The 18,052-nt window shown below is 46.3% G+C and overlaps 1 long non-coding RNA gene across 1 annotated transcript in view; it reads right to left on the bottom strand.

The window, feature by feature from the left end:
* Positions 1-871: 871 nt before the first annotated feature.
* LOC310671751 overlaps positions 872-18,052 on the bottom strand; it is a 53,706-nt gene continuing 36,525 nt past the window's right edge. The window contains exon 2 of the long non-coding RNA XR_014508149.1: positions 872-989. This is a non-coding gene — a long non-coding RNA (uncharacterized lncRNA). The remainder of the gene's footprint in view (positions 990-18,052) is intronic.

Genomic DNA, 18,052 nt, shown 5'->3' with positions numbered 1-18,052 from the left:
CATACTTTTCAATGCATTTCCCTATCACTTTCCAAACCGCAAAAATACCGTCTTTTTCGCTCTATAAGACGCACCTTTTCCCTTCTAAAAAGTAAGGGAAAATGTGTGTGCATCTTATGGAGCGAATGCAGGCTGTGCGGCTAAGCCAGAAGCCAAAACAGGGAGAGGGAGTGCTACGCAGCACTCCGTCTCGCTGTTCTGGCTTCTGGCTTAGCTGCGCAAAGCCTCCCCAGGGCATCAGGGTGCCTTCATCCCGCTGCGCTCCGGAGGCTTTGCAGGCTATCCCAGAAGCCTCCGCAGTGCATAGGGATGAAGGCTCCCCGTGCCCTGCGGAGGCTTCGCGCAAAGCTAGAGCAGCTAGAGGGAGCACTGCGTAGCTCTCCCTCTAGATATTCTGGCTTTTGGATAGCCCCGCGAAGCCTCCGCAAGGCACGGGGATGAAGGCTCCCCGTGCCCTGTGGAGGCTTCATGCAAAGCTAGACCAGCTATCCCAGCAGCTATCCCAGAAGCCAGAACAGCAAGAGGCTATCCCAGAAGCCAGATCCCTCTTGCTGTTCTGGCTTCTGGGATTCAGAATTTTTTTTTTCTTGTTTCCTCCCACCCAAACTAGGTGCGTCCTATCGTCTGGTGCATCCTATAGAGCGAAAAATACGGTAGCTCTTTTCAAATGAGCCCTTTAATCTATTTTAACTGTGCAAACCTAACTTTCAGGTATATGCTTGAATCCTACCCACAAAACAGTGACCATCTGGAGACATGATGAGCTGATGTGTGCCTGCTTTAGGTAGAATGTGGTAGCGACACATTCCTCTCATAAATCAAGCTAGTCTCACTTGGGTAGGTTAAAAAATCAGTCAGGAATTTGCCCTGGGAAGTCTCAGGCCAATGCCATTATCAGAAGCAATGTTTATCTGTGTTGTTTAGAAGCCATGGTAACTCCACTGTGCGGTAGAGCACCCCACAGTTGTGACCTTGCAGGCCTCTTCCTCCTGCAAGACAGAGAGTAATGCTTACTTAGATAAGATGTCAAAGCTACAGGGGCAGCTTTTTGAACGTCTTTTGCAAAGGTGTGCTATCTTCATACATAACCGAGCAGCAGCACTGTCTCTTAGGGACCATGTCCTTTTGCCCCCCCCCCATATTTTGGGGATAGGGGCCAGTGGTCCCCAATATCCTAAAAGCACGGAGCCATAGTGCGAAGCCAAGCTTGGCATGCTTCCAGTGGTTGCTGGCCATTGAGCCATGTGGCCGCCACGTTCGGCTCCACCCCAAGCTCCTCCTGGTGTCCTGATATCACGTTCATGACATTGGGACATTGCAACGTCACACGTACATCTCCCCCAATCACCCTGGTGCCTCTGTAGTCCTAGTTCCTTCTTAGGGACGTGGGTGGCGCTGTGGTCTAAACCACTGAGCTTCTTTGGCTTGCCAATCGGAAGGTCGGCAGTTTGAATGAGCTCCTGTTGCTCTGTCCCAGCTCCTGCCAACCTAGAAGTTCGAAAGCACGCCAGTGCAAGTAGATAAATAGGTACCACTATGGTGGGGAGGTAAATGGTGTTTCTGTATACTCTGGTTTCCATCACTGTGTTCCGTTGTGCCAGAAGCGGTTTAGTCATGCTGGCCACATGACCTGGAAAGCTGTCTGTGGACAAACGCCGGCTCTCTTCGCCAGAAAGTGAGACGAGCGCTGTAACCCCATAGTCGCCTTTGACTGGACTTAACTGTCCAGGGGTCCTTTACCTTTACCTTTACCTTTACCTAGTTCCTTCCATGAACATAAGGGTTTGGGAGGAGAGGATGGAAGAAAACAGGAACTCTGAGACAATACAGCCTTACCTAAAGCAAACACCAAGGCATGCCAGCTGAAGTCCGGTCCCTGCAGATCTCTGCATTAACACAGCCCAGTGCAAGACAGCCCAAATTTTGTTATGCTCCACTGCCAAACAAGAGTTTTATCTGGGGGCAAAATCTGGTTAGGCAGTAGGTGTAGCCCTTTGGCATGCGCTAAATCCCTAAGCTTCTTTGCACACCTGCTTTGTTGTATTGTGTTTTCCCTAAGAAAGGCAGTGTAAGGTGTTGAGAACAAAGAAAGGAAGGTGCCTGAGCAAAAACTGCTGGTAGTAAATCAATGTCCAACAGTGAAATAGCCAAGCGTCATCTGCAACAGTGCTCAAAGTTTACAACCTTGTAAAAACAAGGCATATTGCGTGGCCCTTGGTTTACGGCAGAAAGTCACTGAAGATTTTCTATTGGCCATACATGAGCAAACACTCCAAGATACTCCTGTGATTAACCAGTAACAGAAATTCCTGTGTCTCAGAACCACACCTCTTAAGGGGAACTCTGAAAGCTTATCATAGGTCCAGGGTTCCTCAGTGAGAAGCCCGGTAATGGCAGATAACCATCTCTAGATAGATAGCTTTTCCATACTATGACGTATCCCTCTGAAATGCAGACGCTCCAAATGTTCCTATTTTCCAGGGACATTTCTGATTTAGAGAAGCCTTCCTGGTTTCTGATTTGATCCTTTTCCTTAGGATGTCTCTATTTTCATTGGAGAAATGCTGGAGGATATGGAATTCTCCAGCCCCTGAGCCATCTGAAGGCAATCCTTCAGAAGGGAAGTTTTTAAAAAATGTTTAATGTTTCAATATGTTTTTATATGTGCTGGAAGCTGTCCAGAGTAGCTGGGGCAACCCAGTCAGATGTGTAGGGTATAAATAGTAAAATGGAATGGGATGTCCCTATTTTCACTGGAGAAATGTTGGACGGTATGGAAATGAGAAAAGGGTGTGCCTGAGGCCTTGCTTTCACTTCACATGGATCACTTGTGAAGCCCCACATGCCTAGACTGTGCCAGGCATGCACTGAGTGTGTACCCTAAAATATGTCCCAGAATCCTCTGTAACACTGACAGGTTCAATAGCAGACACTGAAAGGTTATGGGCAGACCAGTTGGTGTAGAAAATGTTCCCTGAAGGCACCAAACTTTGTAAAGGATTGTTCTATGCAATTTTCATTCATGACTCAGGCAACACAACGCAGGAGTCATACCAAATAGGCACAATCTCTTTCGAAACCATTTATTTCCTTTGTCACACCCACAACATACATTTAAAGTACTCTTATAGAACTTAAACAGTCATGGCTAACACTAAAGAATTCTGGGAACTGTAGTTTGTTATGCATGCTGAGAGGTATTAGAAGACACCTCCCAGAACTACGGTTCCCAACATCCTTCACAGACTCTACTTTCCAGGATACTTTGAGGCAAATGTGTGGTGTAGCCATGACCTCCCTCTGTCTCTTCCTTCTTTAGCACTAAGGCAAGAGATTCAGTGCCCATGCAACCCAGAGCATCCATCTTAGGCCAGCTTCTCCCTCAACTGCCCCAAAGATACCCCCCCACCACCACAGTGCAGCAGGAGTCACACGTGAGGAACTGAATGCTCTGGCTGCCCACCATTTTAGGTTTTAAAATTATCTGTTATGTACTGAGTTGAATAGGATCCAAACTGCAGCAGTCTGATTGGTCCTAGAACAATAGAATCCAAAACGCAGCAGTCTGATTGGTCCTAGAACAATGCAGCAGTATGATTGGTTGGCAGGAACCACCCAATCATTCTCCAGATAGAAGCGAATCCACAACCTGATTGGCTTACAGTAGAATTCCGGAATTAGCCAATCATGTGCAGTCCATTGTGTAAATAATGTATATAAAGCAGATACTTTGAGCGGACATTCATTCATTCCTCCTCACCACTATGAGCTGAATAAAGAGCATGAAATCACTTTGCAACTCTGAGTATATTTCATTATCTTACCCCAAAGTGAGAGTGACAGTGAACTAAGCCAATATGACTGTAGTTTGGAGGTCACAGAGCCAATGAAAGAAGTTAGGATGTGGGCTGAGGGAGAATGGCCTTCCCCTTGTTATTTGAATTGCCTTATTGGCCCTGCGACTTCCAAGCTGGTGTCTGCTTGACACAGCTCACTGCCAATTTTGCCCTGGAGTTAGCAAAAGCTTCATTCTTATATACATAGAAATCTAAGGCTGTCATTGCACAGCCCCCATTGGAGGATTCATGGTGCTGCATCACAGTACCGTGAAACCTCGGAAGCCGAACACCTTGAAACTCGTACGTTTCGGCTCCTGAACGATCAAAAACTGGAAGGGAATGTTCCGGTTTTCGAACAACTGTTGGAAGCCAAACATCCGGCTTCCTCACTGCGAGAAGTGAGGTTACAGGGAACCAGGCAAAATTCTGTGGACACTCGAACACTTACAATCCCTGCCAAATATCTATTCAAAGTTGTGTACATAAAGTGATAAATGATATGTTGGATGTGGTTAAGAAATACATGCCCGGAAATGCTAAAGCATGCTTCTCCTCTATTTCCAAGCTTTCCTCCACATCTATAACAACAAATGTTTTCCTTTTGAAATGAAAGCCAAGACTTTAACATGAACTTAAAAGCCAAAGATGACTAGCAGATATGTGACCCCAGAGTGCTGTGGAAAACTGCTGGGGAAAATACAATACGTTAGATAAGTCACTTTGGATAGCAGCCAGTCTTAGGGTTTGGGAATCCTTTCTAACATGATTTGCTTTAAAAAGGAATAAAAGAAAAAAGATAATGGATTAAAAAACAGGCAATAAAGGGGAATGGGAAAGGAATGAAGATGAAGTAAGAAATAATTTATTTGGGCTGTAATTCTGCATTCTGAATAAGCAGAGTCTTTTCAGGTCTCCCAGGGACCTAGAGGTGACAACCATTTTGGGGGGCATTTTGAGTCTCCCATTTTGGAGACACCGTTTCCTACCCATTGCCGGTTCTTGTTCGATATGCGTACCAAATTTCAGGTCTCTAGTACTTTAGTACTTTAACATTGTCTATTTATGACCCAGGTGAGCCCACCTCCTTGGCTGTGTTCAGTGGCAAACTTTGTCCCTTTAATTTTGTGGTATCTGTAGGTGGAGCTGCAGTGTCTCAATGCTATGGCAGGGGAGCCTGAAGATCACACCTGAGCGCTGCTGCTATGGAGTAATGACTGCAGAGCCTAAGTAGAAAATGTTGCAAGACTGTTCTAGTCCTCTGCATTATAACCAGCTTTACAGTGATGGTACTATACTGCTGAGTGGGTGCTGTGCTGCAGTTAGGGTTGCCAACCTTTTGGGCAACATGTCTCTGAATGCTTCTCTTATCCCTTTCCAGGGTCAATTTCCCCCCATTCTCAATAGGCAAAGTGCACATATGTCCACACATGCATACACACAGAGAGAGCGCTCCATTATTTGCCTTTCCAAAAGGCCTGGGTGTCAGGAACGGCCCTTCCCAAAGCGACAGCAAAAACTCCAGAGAAGAAGGGGGACAGGCTGAGGGGAGTAGAGGGTTGATTCCTTCCCACATTGAGGGTGATGCCAGCCCCTTCCATTTGGGAATGCAGGCTATAAATCCTCAAGACAGCACAGAGCAGGCAGAGTCTGATTCAGAGGAACAGCCGCTGTTATCTAAGATATCTAAACGGAATTAGGTTAAATTAACAGTTTATGTTAAATTAATTTAAGAATATATATTTTTTGTATGTATGTGCGTGTGTGAAGTTAAATTTGTAATGACATTAATGAATTTCAATAAATAATTTTTTATTAAAAAAAACAAGAAAAAAGAAAGAAAATGAAATAGAACAATCTGCCTCAAAACTGCAGGGCATGTAAACATCTAGCATTCAAAAGTAATATGGATAAGAAAAAGTGAAAACGTGCTGATAGAGATAAATCAGTTTAGGTGAATGCTAATAAATTTAACTGCAACAGTGGAAGAAGAAGAAAAAGGAACAGCCGCTGTTAAATTCGGCTCAAGAAGAGGAGGAGGGGCAGCCTGCCCCTGAGTCTCCTCGTAGTAGGCAGAAGAGTAGAGTAAAGCCACAAGGCCAGCCTAGCAGGAGGTGGGGCAACCGGTGGAGGATATCCTGCTGGCGTAGACGGTGTCAACCAGTGGGTCCAACTGCTTCATCAGGGGAGGATTGAGCCAGGAGGGCTTGGACTGAAATTGCTGTGTAATTACTAAATAAATCTAAGAGTAATAAACCTGCCAGCTTGCCACGTCTTGGTGTGTGAGAGACATCGTAAATCTGGACACTGGGTAAAAGCCCTATCTGGGAGCATCATCATCATCATCATCATCATCATCATCATAATAATAATTTATTATTTATACCCCGCCCATCTGGCTGGGTTTCCCCAGCCACTCTGGGTGGCTTCCAAAAGAATATTAAAATACTGTGATACATCAAACATTAAAAGCTTCCCTAAACAGGGCTGCCTTCAGATGTCTTCTTAAAGTCTGGTTTTTCTCTTTGACATCTGGTGGGAGGGCGTTCCACAGGGAGGGCGCCACTACCGAGAAGGCCCTCTGCCTGGTTCCCTGTAACTTGGCTTCTCGCAGTGAGGGAACCGCCAGAAGGCTCTCGGTGCTGGACCTCAGTGTCCGGGTAGAGCGATGGGGGTGGAGACGCTCCTTCAGGTATACTGGACCGAGGCCGTTTAGGGCTTTAAAGGTCAACACCAACACTTTGAATTGTGCTCGGAAACGTACTGGGAGCCATTAAGATTTACAGTGGTGGACTGCACAGTAAAAACCCCAGCAACACAAAAACATTGATCCAAGGCATGAACCTATACAGTGTTACATAGGATGGCAACATAATCACCAGCAGAGGCCTATGATTTGATGGTAGTTTTGTGGGGACCCATAAAAGTTATGAGGAACCATAAGAATCAAGGCCTTGGATCCATGCTTTTGTGCTACGACCATCTTCAAATGCAGCAGGTTAGTTCAGTCAATGGAGACAAGATGTGATTTGATGGTAGATTATTGTTCTTGGCCTCTGCAATCTCTGCCATCAGTAGCAAAATTCCACGGGTCTTGCCACTTAACCAGGGCTGTGTTTCCGTGGGGAAACCAAGGCACAGCGGAGACTAGTGTCTTTAAGAGATATGGTTTCTTTTACACATATTAACACCTGGGCCTTAGTATGGAGAGCATCACATCCTAAGAATGACTCTGGTTGCTCCTCTCATAGCATGGAGTTCTGCGCACTTCCTGCTCCTCCTTCTCAGAAACCAGTGCTCCCAAAACCTTTGTTGTATAAGGACACCTTATTTTCCTGTGCTGACAGTCACACTCACACTCACACTATTATCCTGGCAACCTCCTCTCAGCTTTGCTATTGTCTTCTGCTAACTATCACACTCCTCCTTGTTTGACACTGAATGTCTCACCTTTCATCAGGATAAGGACACTGCCTTTGTTCTTTGATAGCACCTCTCTAAGCCATTCTCCTGAGGAAGCTGGCTTGGCTTCAAACCCCACATTAACAAATTTCAGAAATTATGGGGAGAAACTGGCACCCAGGAATTTTAGAGGATTCTTACCCGCCTGCAAACCCATAATATTACATAACTTTTATATGTACTTTCTCTTTCTCTTTGGCAGACCATTCTCTCATCACTGCATCTCTCCACCCCATCTTTATTTCTCTCGCATTTCATTCTCTCTTCCAAGTCAACATCCCTGTCTGGCAGCTTCTCAAGTGCCAATCTGAGTCTTGAGAAACCCACAGAGCTGAAAGAGGAGGTTGAGAAGAGCATCACTCTTCCAGCTTCCGTCTTCAACAAAAGATGACCACCCTCAGTGCCTGATGCAAAGGTGTGAGAGGCCTTGTGGGTGCAAGGGTGCATTGTGCCCATGAACACCACACTGGAAACCCCAGGATAAAAAAACAAAACAGCCCTGGTGCATTAGACCAAAGGTTGTACAAATCTTTCTGTTTTCATTCCTGGCTGTGAAACTGATGCCCCTCCTTCACTTTTTGTCTGTGGAATCTGGCATTCACTGGTATACTGCTTACAAATGAAGAGATTGCATTAACTATAATGGATAGTTGCTGATGATAGCCCTGTCTTCTACAAGTTTCTCAAACTCTTTTCTAACCACTTGAGGTCATGGTCATTATCTCCATATCCATTGCGGAAGTCTATTAGCTAATTATGTGTCATGGGGAAAATCTGGTCTGGTGTCTATCCAGGGCAATTTGTGAGATTATCCAGGTGGATCCCTGCAGGATTCTTCCTGGACAAGGTGGGTGTGATATTCCTCCACACAAGGTGAACTATGGCAGAGAAGGAAATTCTGTGTGTGGTTACTATTAAGATAGCAAGGGCAGTAATTAGAGATAATTGATTCTAATATATGGATGTACAGGCCTCAGGGACGCTAGATGTCTCAACTAAGAGGAAAACCATCATTACCTGTGCAGCAAATTCTGAAAACAGAAGCTAATGACACCCACAGAGGACACTCCCCTCCCAGAAGCATATCCAGAGATGGGCAACCAAATGGAGTCTTCCTTGCTTGAATGGGAACCACAGATGGTTAGACAATAATATACATGGTATAGTGTTGTCATTCTACTTTGACCATCTCTGAAGAGGTTTCCCGGCCTCGCAAGCAGGAAAAATGTCTAGTCTCTAGTACCAACGTATTTCACTTACCCGTAGAGTACAAATGAATCTTTAAAAATACAAATGGGACTTGAAACAAAACGATGCAACATGACTTGCTCCTGATCAGAGTTCCAGGATACTCCATTCCATCCTCCTCCTCCTGGTTATCTGTTCTCCACCTGCTCTCCCTAAGTAAAAAAAAAATCAGTCAGCACTGTGTGCCGAATGTACATGCTTAATTCTTGTTGGACAGGTAGGGATGGTGGGTTTGGCATGTAGGGTTTTTTCTAAATAGTTTTTTTTTAATGCTGTTTAAAACACCTTAGGGGTCCCACAAGCCTGCTGATATCTCCCCTCTCGGAAGTGGATGGTGGGATTTTGTGACACAAGAATCCGCACTTGAATACAGTCATACCTCGGGTTGAATGTGCTTCGGGATGAGCGCGTTCGAGTTGCGCTCTAAGGCAACCCGGAAGTAACGGAGCGTGTTACTTCTGGGTTTCGTAGCTTGCGCATGCGCAGACACTCAAAATGATGTCACGCGCATGCGCAGAAGCGCCAAAATGTGACCCGTGCACACGCGGAAACGGGTTACGTTTGCTTCTAGATGCGAATGGAGCTCCGGAACGGATCCCGTTCGCATCTAGAGGTACCACTGTAATGAGTTTGCTAGGGGACAAGATATACCCTGCTGCCCTCCCACCCTGCCAGCTGAACTGCCAAGGGACCAAAAGAAAGCCTCACAATGTTATTCTCTGACACAGGCCCCAGAAATAGGATAGGAACCATTGTAAAACAGTATTCCCAAATGTCCATCTCAACACGTTTGTGCAGCAGGATACCATGGCACATAGGAGCTAACTCCTAGGGGTCATGGTCCCTTCACACACACACCCGTAAAATATTTGAGGGAGCTGCCCTCCAAAGTTGAGGACCATTGCCATTCAAATGGTGTGCATGCACCGCATCATGTGATCGATTATGCAAGGTGGGGCTTACCTGCCCCCCTCTATTTTATTCAAGTTAACACCCCTGTCATTGCAAATGGTCTCAGAGACCACTGAGAGATCAAAGAAGAATACGGTTTCCCCATGAGCACATGACATCAGCAAAGGACTTCACAAAGCATGTTGATGCAGCTACATGTGCATCAGGGTTCGTTTTTGTGCCAAGTTTTAATGTGCTTAGCTAAAACATGGATGGTGGAAACTCCAGATCTTAAGGTTCAAAAGCCACCCCTAAGTGTGTGCGCTGCCATGCCAGAATTAATTTCAGAAAGTCTCCTAATTAGAGGCAAGAATTGTTGGGCAGAGCAAACCCAGAGAATAATAAAGGAATGAAAATGGGGAAATCCCTTCATCTCTCATTTCAGTTCAGTTGAATATGCAGATAGGAACAATGTGTTTCCTCACACAATTCCATCATCCATGTTTTCTCCACAATCCTTTTCTGTTTGCAAAAACATCGAGGGTTGCAGCCTATTAAATTCTGTTCAGAGTAAGGTAAAGGTAAAGGGACCCCTGATCATAAGGTCCAGTCATGGCCGACTCTGGGTTGCGGTGCTCATCTCACTTTATTGGCCAAGGGAGCCGGCGTACAGCTTCCGGGTCATGTGTCCAGCATGACTAAGCCGCTTCTGGCGAACCAGAGCAGCATGCGGAAATGCCATTTACCTTCCCGCCAGAGCAGTACCTATTTATCTACTTGTACTTTGACGTGCTTTTGCACTGCTAGGTGGGCAGGAGCAGGGACCGAGCAACGGGAGCTCACCCCATCACGGGGATTCGAACTGTCAACCTTCTGATCGGCAAGTCCTAGGCTCTGTGGTTTAACCCACAGCACCACCTGTGTCCCTCTGTTCAGAGTAGACCTACTGAAATTAATGGACCCAAGTTAGCTATGTCTATTAACTTGAGCAGGTCTACCCTGAGTAGGATTAGCACTGAATACAACTCCAAGGCTCCTTGACAGGAGGGATCAAGGGGTTTTGAGCCAGAACTCTAGGCAACCGCTCCTTTGTTGGTTATCACTTTGGCAGATTAAGGAAACAGAACACAATGCAGTCAGCCCAGGAATCTCTCTCCTGTGCACTCGAGCCAGTATTTTTGCATTTCAAGGACCAGGAGGACCCATGATGATGGTGTTGCCTTTGTGCTTGCCCCAGCACTCCCTTTAATATCTTCTTGATCTGTAAATACCCAATTAGAGAAACATCAGAAGATTGTACTACCCTTTCCTCCAAAGTAAACTCCAAATGTGGGAATGGTCCACCCAGGTCTGTGCCATGACCTGCCCCCATGCTGCTCTTATTGACCCAGTGTTCATTTTTATTTTATAGGAGTGTGCTTGTTTCTTTTCCTTGAAGTTGGAAGCGCAGCCATTTGGGTGCTGCAAGTTTCCACTGTGGATTTTCCTGCGCAAATGGGTGGATGCAGAGGCGTTTGGATCTCAGAATGTTTTCCCAGGTATTGTAGGGACATAACAAACACAGTGTGTGGTACAGCGGGAGAGGCTCTGGAATGCAATAAACCAGAAGATCTGGTCTCTGTTTACAGCTCTGCTTGTTTGACCTGGGATCAGTTGTTTCCCTTCACTGTAGAATAAGAACAGAAGTCTTCTTTATTTACATAATCAGCCTCCTCTTAGGCTTCTGTAGCAGTAGTTGAGGTGGCAAAACCCTCAGTTGGTAGAGCATGAGACTCTTAATCCCAGGTTCAAGGGTTCGAGCCCCGTGTCAGACAACAAGATTCCTGCATTGCAGAAGTTTGGACTAGATGACCCTTATGGTTCCTTCCAACTCTACAATTCTATGATCTCTTCATCTCCTTGGGAGTAAACCTTGTCACAAATCTCTTCATCTCCTTGGCAGTAAACCTTGTCACAAATCTCTTCATCTCCTTGGGAGTAAGCCTTGTCACAAATACACTGTTACGGGTTTGGTTTTCCAGATTATTGTGAATTAGCTTATCAGATATGCAGATGACACAACCTTGATGGCAGAAAGTGAGGAGGAATTAAAGAACCTTTTATTGAAGAAGAAGAAGAGATTGGATTTGATGTCCTGCTTTGTCACTTCTCCGAAGGAGTCTCAAAGCGGCTAACATTCTCCTTTCCCTTCCTCCCCCACAACAAACACTCTGTGAGGTGAGTGGGGCTGAGAGACTTCAGAGAAGTGTGACTGGCCCAAGGTCACCCAGCAGCTGCATGTGGAGGAACAGGGAAGCGAACCCAGTTCCCCAGATTACGAGACTACCGCTCTTAACCACTACACCACATTGGCATTGAGGGTGAAAGAGGAGAGTGCAAAATATGGTCCGAAGCTCAACATAAAAAAAACTAAGATCATGGCCACTGGTCCCATCATCTCCTGGCAAATGGGGGGGGGGGATGGCGGCAGTGCGAGATTGTACTTTCTTGGGTTCCACGATCACTGCAGATGGTGACAGCAGTCACGAAATTAAAATACGCCTGCTTCTTGGGAGAAAAGCAATGACAAACCTAGACATGACTAAACGACTAAACAACAACAATGTTATTGCAAAACCTTGCAGCTGATGGTAAACAAGGGGAGCATAATGGTCCTTCGTAATAACACGCCCGTCAGATATTGGAGAGGACCCAGTGAGACAGCTGGAAGCAGCTTGAATTTACATAGACAATAACTCAGACAAGAGAAATGGGAGTTCAGCTCAGGCTAGTTCAACATGAAACAACCCAAGGGTGAGGTCCGCAGAGCTCACGCTGGTGCTTTTTGAAAATAATATGCTCCCAAAATACTCTGCTTGTTTATGCTTAAGCAAAGGAGGCTCTTCAATAGAGCAAGGTGGGACTCATTCCCATGGGGTCCCCAAACACTGTCTTCCTTCCTTCTTCCTCTGTCTCCCTGAATCCCTCAGTCTTGAAAGAACATTACATGCAACCTGTAATGGTTCTAGGGGTTGCTCGTGTGTAAATCGGTGCCACACCTGGGTGGGTTGCCTGAGTGAACCCTTTCTGTCTGGACAGCCACTCGCCCGTGGCTGTCTCAAACGCTGGCAGAATCCGTCAGTGGGTGTTTCTTGAACTTCTTCCAGCATAAACGTTCTTTGACGCCTAGTCTGCACCTACTCTCCCTGCGCGGAAGCCTTCTGCGCAGGGAGGGTGTGGGCATCGAAGGACCCGTGCTCTCCCCGCTGGTCCCCGGCGAGGAGCCTTGGAGCCACCTCGCCGATTCCCCCATCTGCCCCCCTCCTCCACTGGTGCTACGCTGATTTCCTTTCCCAGAAGATGTGCTGCTTCTCTCCCTCCCGGGACGCTCTTCGGAATCCCTCTGGAGCCCTCCCTCTCCTTCTGGCTCCGATGGCACTTCCCTGACACAACCCATACCACAGGATGCCCTGAAGTCGAAAGCAGCTATGCTGGACTATTGGATTCTCTACATCACTGAAGTTCTTTCTCATGCTAACCTCTTCTCCCTCTTCTGCTCCCAACCCATCCCTCCATTGTCTAGGTAAAAGGTAAAGGACCCCTGGACAGTTAAGTCCAGTCAAAGGCGACTATGGGGTTGCAGCGCTCATCTTGCTTTCAGGCCAAGGATGCCAGCATTTGTCCACAGACAGCTTTCCGGGCCATGTGGCCAGCATGACTAAACCGCTTCTGGCGCAATGGGACACCGTGACGGAAACCAGAGCGCACGGAAACACTGTTTACCTTCCTGCTGCAGCAGTACCTATTTATCTACTTGCACTGGTGTGCTTTCAAACTGCTAGGTTGGCAGGAGCTGGGACAGAGCAACGGGAGCTCACCCTGTTGCAGGGATCTGAACCGCCGATCTTCCGATCGGCAAGCCCTAGGCTCAGTGGTTTAGACCACAGCGCTACCCGCATCCTTGCCTACCTAATACAGACTGTAAACCTATTTGGGGCAAGCAAATCTATCCTGAACTCTTGGGAAAGATGTTGGGGCTTTTGCCCAAAGAGAATGACTGGGATGGCACATACCCTTGCCTGCTATCATGCACATAAATTACGTGTATATATATATATATATGCTAAGTCCATAATTGCCAAGGATTGCAATTTACAAATACAGGTTTGGCAAGGTGGAGATTGTGATGTATGCAACATGAAATGATGGAATTCATAATTGCCAGAAGATGTTATTGTTTTGCACTCTTATTTCTCAGAGTGAGGGAATTTTTGCAGGGTGAGTTTCCTTTTTAGAAAAACAAAGCAAGCTTATTTTGTAGAAAAACACCACTAGAGATTTCTGGCATTTTTATAGTCAAGTAGTATGCTAGAAGCAGGTAGTACAAGTCCCCTGCAATCCCCAAAGCCACAAAAAGTTCAACTTTGGACATTACAGAAAAGGTTGGAAGAAAAGCAGAAAGTCTGAGGCACTTACATTTTCTGTTTTATGAACATCTCGAAGTATCTTAACAAAGACAAAGTACAGTATAACAATCCTTTAGACTATCAAGGGTCAAGATGCCAGCTGATGTGTGGGATGCTCCTCCTATGAAGTTCTACTAAAAAAAATCCAATTTTTATTGAAGGAGAAACCCTAAAAGTTACCTATGATTTCACTTTATGCAGAATTTCAGTGCCAATTCTCTGCAACAAGCCTAGAGAGAGCACCTTTTAACACACTGAAGCAGTATGTCTGCAATGCACTAGTGGAAAAAGGCTTTTGATGAAGAGGATTAGGTGAGTGCATAAATAACACACGTGTATGAATGTGGGACACGGGTGGGGCTGTGGTCTAAACCACTGAGCCTCTTGGGCTTGCCGATCAGAAGGTTGGTGGTTTGAATCCCCGTGACGGGGTGAGCTCCCGTTGCTCGGTCCCTGCTCCTGCCAACCTAGCAGTTTGAAAGCTCACCAAAGTGCAAGTAGATAAATAGGTACCGCTCCGGCGGGAAGATAAACAGCGTTTCCGTGCGCTGCTCTGGTTTTTCCAGAAGTGGCTTAGTCATGCTGGCCACATGACCCAGAAAAACTGTCTGCTGACAAATGCCAGCTCCCTCGGCCAGTAAAGCGAGATGAGCGCCGCAACCCCAGAGTCGTTCATGACTGGACTTAACTGTCAGGGGTCCTTTACCTTTTTTATGAATGTGATAGCCAAAAGCACCACCTCCATTTGCAGAGACAGGCAGTATATCACTGATCACCTGATGGCAATGTTTGACGAATGAGAAGGATGTATGCGCTGCTTGGACCCTACCTGAGAAATCTAGATGTTGATTGTTAGAAAACAGCACTGGATGGCAAGACCATTAGTATGACACGTGGCAATGTTTTTGATATTGTGTAACATTAAAGCCCTGTTACAAATCTTTAGGAGAACTACACCAATTGCCACCAGCTGAAGAGCTGCACCATAGATTGCTACAGGGAAAATGATGAATGAAAAACAAGAGAAGCAACAGCAACCTCCCTTTCTCTGCCCTCTCTCCAGTCCAGCATCACAACTGCAACAACTCAAGCAGAATGCTTGGAAGTATCTCTGCAAACATGCATGAGCAAAGCACTTCTGTTGAAAAGGCAGACTTCACTTAAACACATATGGGACTGATTTACTTGTGTACCTTACAAATATGGTGAATTTGTTATCAAGACTGTTGTGACATTCCTGAACAAATGAGGACTCAACCCACCAACAAATAGGTATGATGGCCACCAGGTGGTTGGTCAATTCCCTATCTTGGTTGTCAGCTTTAGGTTGCAGAATGGAGAGATCACTGGATGCTCACATTTAGCCTGAGGCAATGATCCTATCTCCCATCAAGATCTAGTCAGTCAGTTGAGAAAGTACCTCTTTGTGGTTGACCCACAATGGTGAAACTCCCTTCTCCTCTGGACTCACCCATGGCTGAGCCTGAAGGCAAAACAATATGTTCAGGTGTAGCTCTGTGATTCCTTTGAGAGCATTTCCCCCTTGAATTAAGACTCAGGGGTGCCCAAACTTTTTTCAAAGAGGACCAGATTTGATGATCTGAACATGTGTGAGGGCCAACCAGAGTTCTTGAGCTTTTTTCAGATTTAACCCCAGAGTTTTTGAGCTTTTGAGCTTTTTTATGTGACATATACTGCCACAGGGGCTAGATTAAATTGACCGTCGGGCCGGATTAGGCCCCCCGATACGGTCTTTGGACATGCCTGAATTAAGTGGAAGTGATAAGGCTGCAGTCGGAAGTAGAAGACCAGCATAGTGGAAGACGTGTGCTAAAACTATTTCCCTTTGCAATGTGTTTCCTGTGAGAAAGCACACAAACCCAGCTGCTTTGTGTGCTGAGGTCCCCAAAACACCCCTACCCCAATAACTCACACATCACACATAATTTTTATTTAAGGTTTTTGGCATAATTTTGGCCACAACTTTATTAACATACAAATTGTGAGTGGTTGCTTAGGCATTGGTTATGACTAGCTGCCCCCCCCCCCCGCCTTGGGGGACAGCACTGACTCCCGGATTCCAGCAGGAGCCAGTGTGGAGGAACAAGATCAGGGATAACTGGAGCTGCGGCACAGACCCTCAGCTTCTCCATGCATGCTCCCAGGGGCTTGTGGCCCAAACCCAATTCCAGGGGTTTGGACGAAAGGATGGTAAGCCCCTGAATTCCTTTAACGGAATTCCCGTGCAGCAGCAGCACTGGAGGGGCAGGCACAGCCAATCCATACCCCTCCACCAACCAATTTTAACCAACGCCTAACTGCCAACCTTACAAGTTGTGACGATTTGCTACGCAGTAGGCAAAAACCAATTGGCACACACTAATCAGCCAAAAGGAAAAATTCCTACCAGGCCCCTGCACCAATGCGGACGACCCCATGACAGGCATAGCAAGGTCAAGGCGCAAGCCCAAACAAGGGAGGGCGGGCGGGTGATCCGGTGCCCACAGCGAAAGAGAAAGGAACATGCTGTGAACCTTGTTTAAATAACCTCTGTTCCCACCCCTAAATTGGCAGCATCAAATTTACCGCAGTAACACCAGCCACCAATCCAATCCCAGCCCCTTGAATCTATCCTGCCTGGTAACCGTGGGGTGCTTTGTTCGGCCCCATCCGCAACACGTGCTCTCCTTTAATGAGAACACGCTTTCCCCCCTACTAGGAAAGAGTTACAGATACTTCTATATTTTCCCCACATGGGTAAAAGAGTAGCTTTCAGATGTGGTTTTTCAGCAAGAAATAAACATAGGAAGACATTTTAAAAAGCCCTTCTTTTGCTTTGTTGTCTCCTATTTCAAACTGCAACCTCAGAGGCTGCATTGTGGGGTGGGAGTTTAAAGTCCAGCAACACGCCTCCATCATAGAAATACACACCCCATCGCCTCCCTTCTGGTAGTGAAAATTGGCTGGTTCTAATCTTCATGTTCAAGTGGCTTTGACACTACAAATGTAAACTGCCACCAAGGCCTTTTATTTGTTCTGGCTGCCCACAAAAACCTGTAGGAATCCACAAGGAAATAAGGTCAGGTTACAAAGGATTCTCTGATAGCTTTTAGAAGCCAGGCAACTTGTTAACTGAGCAATCGTCCCAATTTCTTTGCAGAAAGGTTGTGAGGATCTTAGAGAACATCGACCAAGCGTGTTCTCCTTCATTCGTGTTGCAGTGGGGGCCTTCAGGACACTCCAAAGTTGGAGGGCGGGCTAATTGATCGTTGGCCACTGATGCGATTGGGGCTTCCCTTGTTGTTGGGAAGAAGTTAATGTTGCCATTTATTGATTGACAGCCAGAAATACTAAAACTCCTTGCACGAGGCTAGGGCTTCCTCTTTTCACCAGTGCATCGGATTGCCCGTCCCTCCCTCCCTAGAATTAGGGTTGTTCGCTTTGACCTTGCTATGCCTGTCATGGGGTCGTCTGCCTTTGAGCGGGGGCCTGGTAGGAATTTGTCCATCTGGCTGATTGGCTGGGGCCATTTGGTTTTTGCCTACTGCGTAGCAAATCGTCACAACTTGTAAGGTTCGCGGTTAGGCATTGGTTTATGGTTTGGTTGGTTGAGGGGCATGGATTGGCTGTGCCTGCCCCTCTAATGCTGCTGCTGCAAGGGATTCCGTTAAAGGAATTGGGAGCTAACTATTGCTTGTCCACTCTGTCAAGGGGGCTCGGGCCATAGCAATGAGCTCCTGGTTGCATTTGGGGTGAGGGCAGGTTCCCTGCTCCACGTAACCCCCAAGTGTATTCCCCCATTCTGACTTTTGCATCGTGCGGAATGTCAGTCTGTCCCCCATGGTGGGGGCAGATAGTCGCAATCAATGCCTATGCAACCACTCACAAATTTGTATTTTAATAAAGTTGTGGCCAAAATTATGCCAAAAATCTTAAACAAAAATTTCTGTGTGATGTGTGAGTTATTTGGGGTGGACCTGGGGACCTCGACACGCAACACATTGAGCATTTATTGTGAGTTTAGATTAGTCAAGCAAATGTTATTCCATACTTCCCAGTTCATTCCCACCACTTTCCTTATTGCAAATCGTCCTGTTTTCGGGTGTAGGTGATTGGGTGGGCTTGTTGTTCAAGGGTTTCAAATCACCCTTAATTGTTCAATTTGAATAT

This window comes from Podarcis tiliguerta (genome assembly GCF_965153285.1).
Source record: "Podarcis tiliguerta genome assembly, chromosome: 2".
In the NCBI taxonomy this organism is placed as follows: domain Eukaryota; kingdom Metazoa; phylum Chordata; class Lepidosauria; order Squamata; family Lacertidae; genus Podarcis; species Podarcis tiliguerta.
This window is presented reverse-complemented; position numbering and strand designations above follow the sequence as displayed.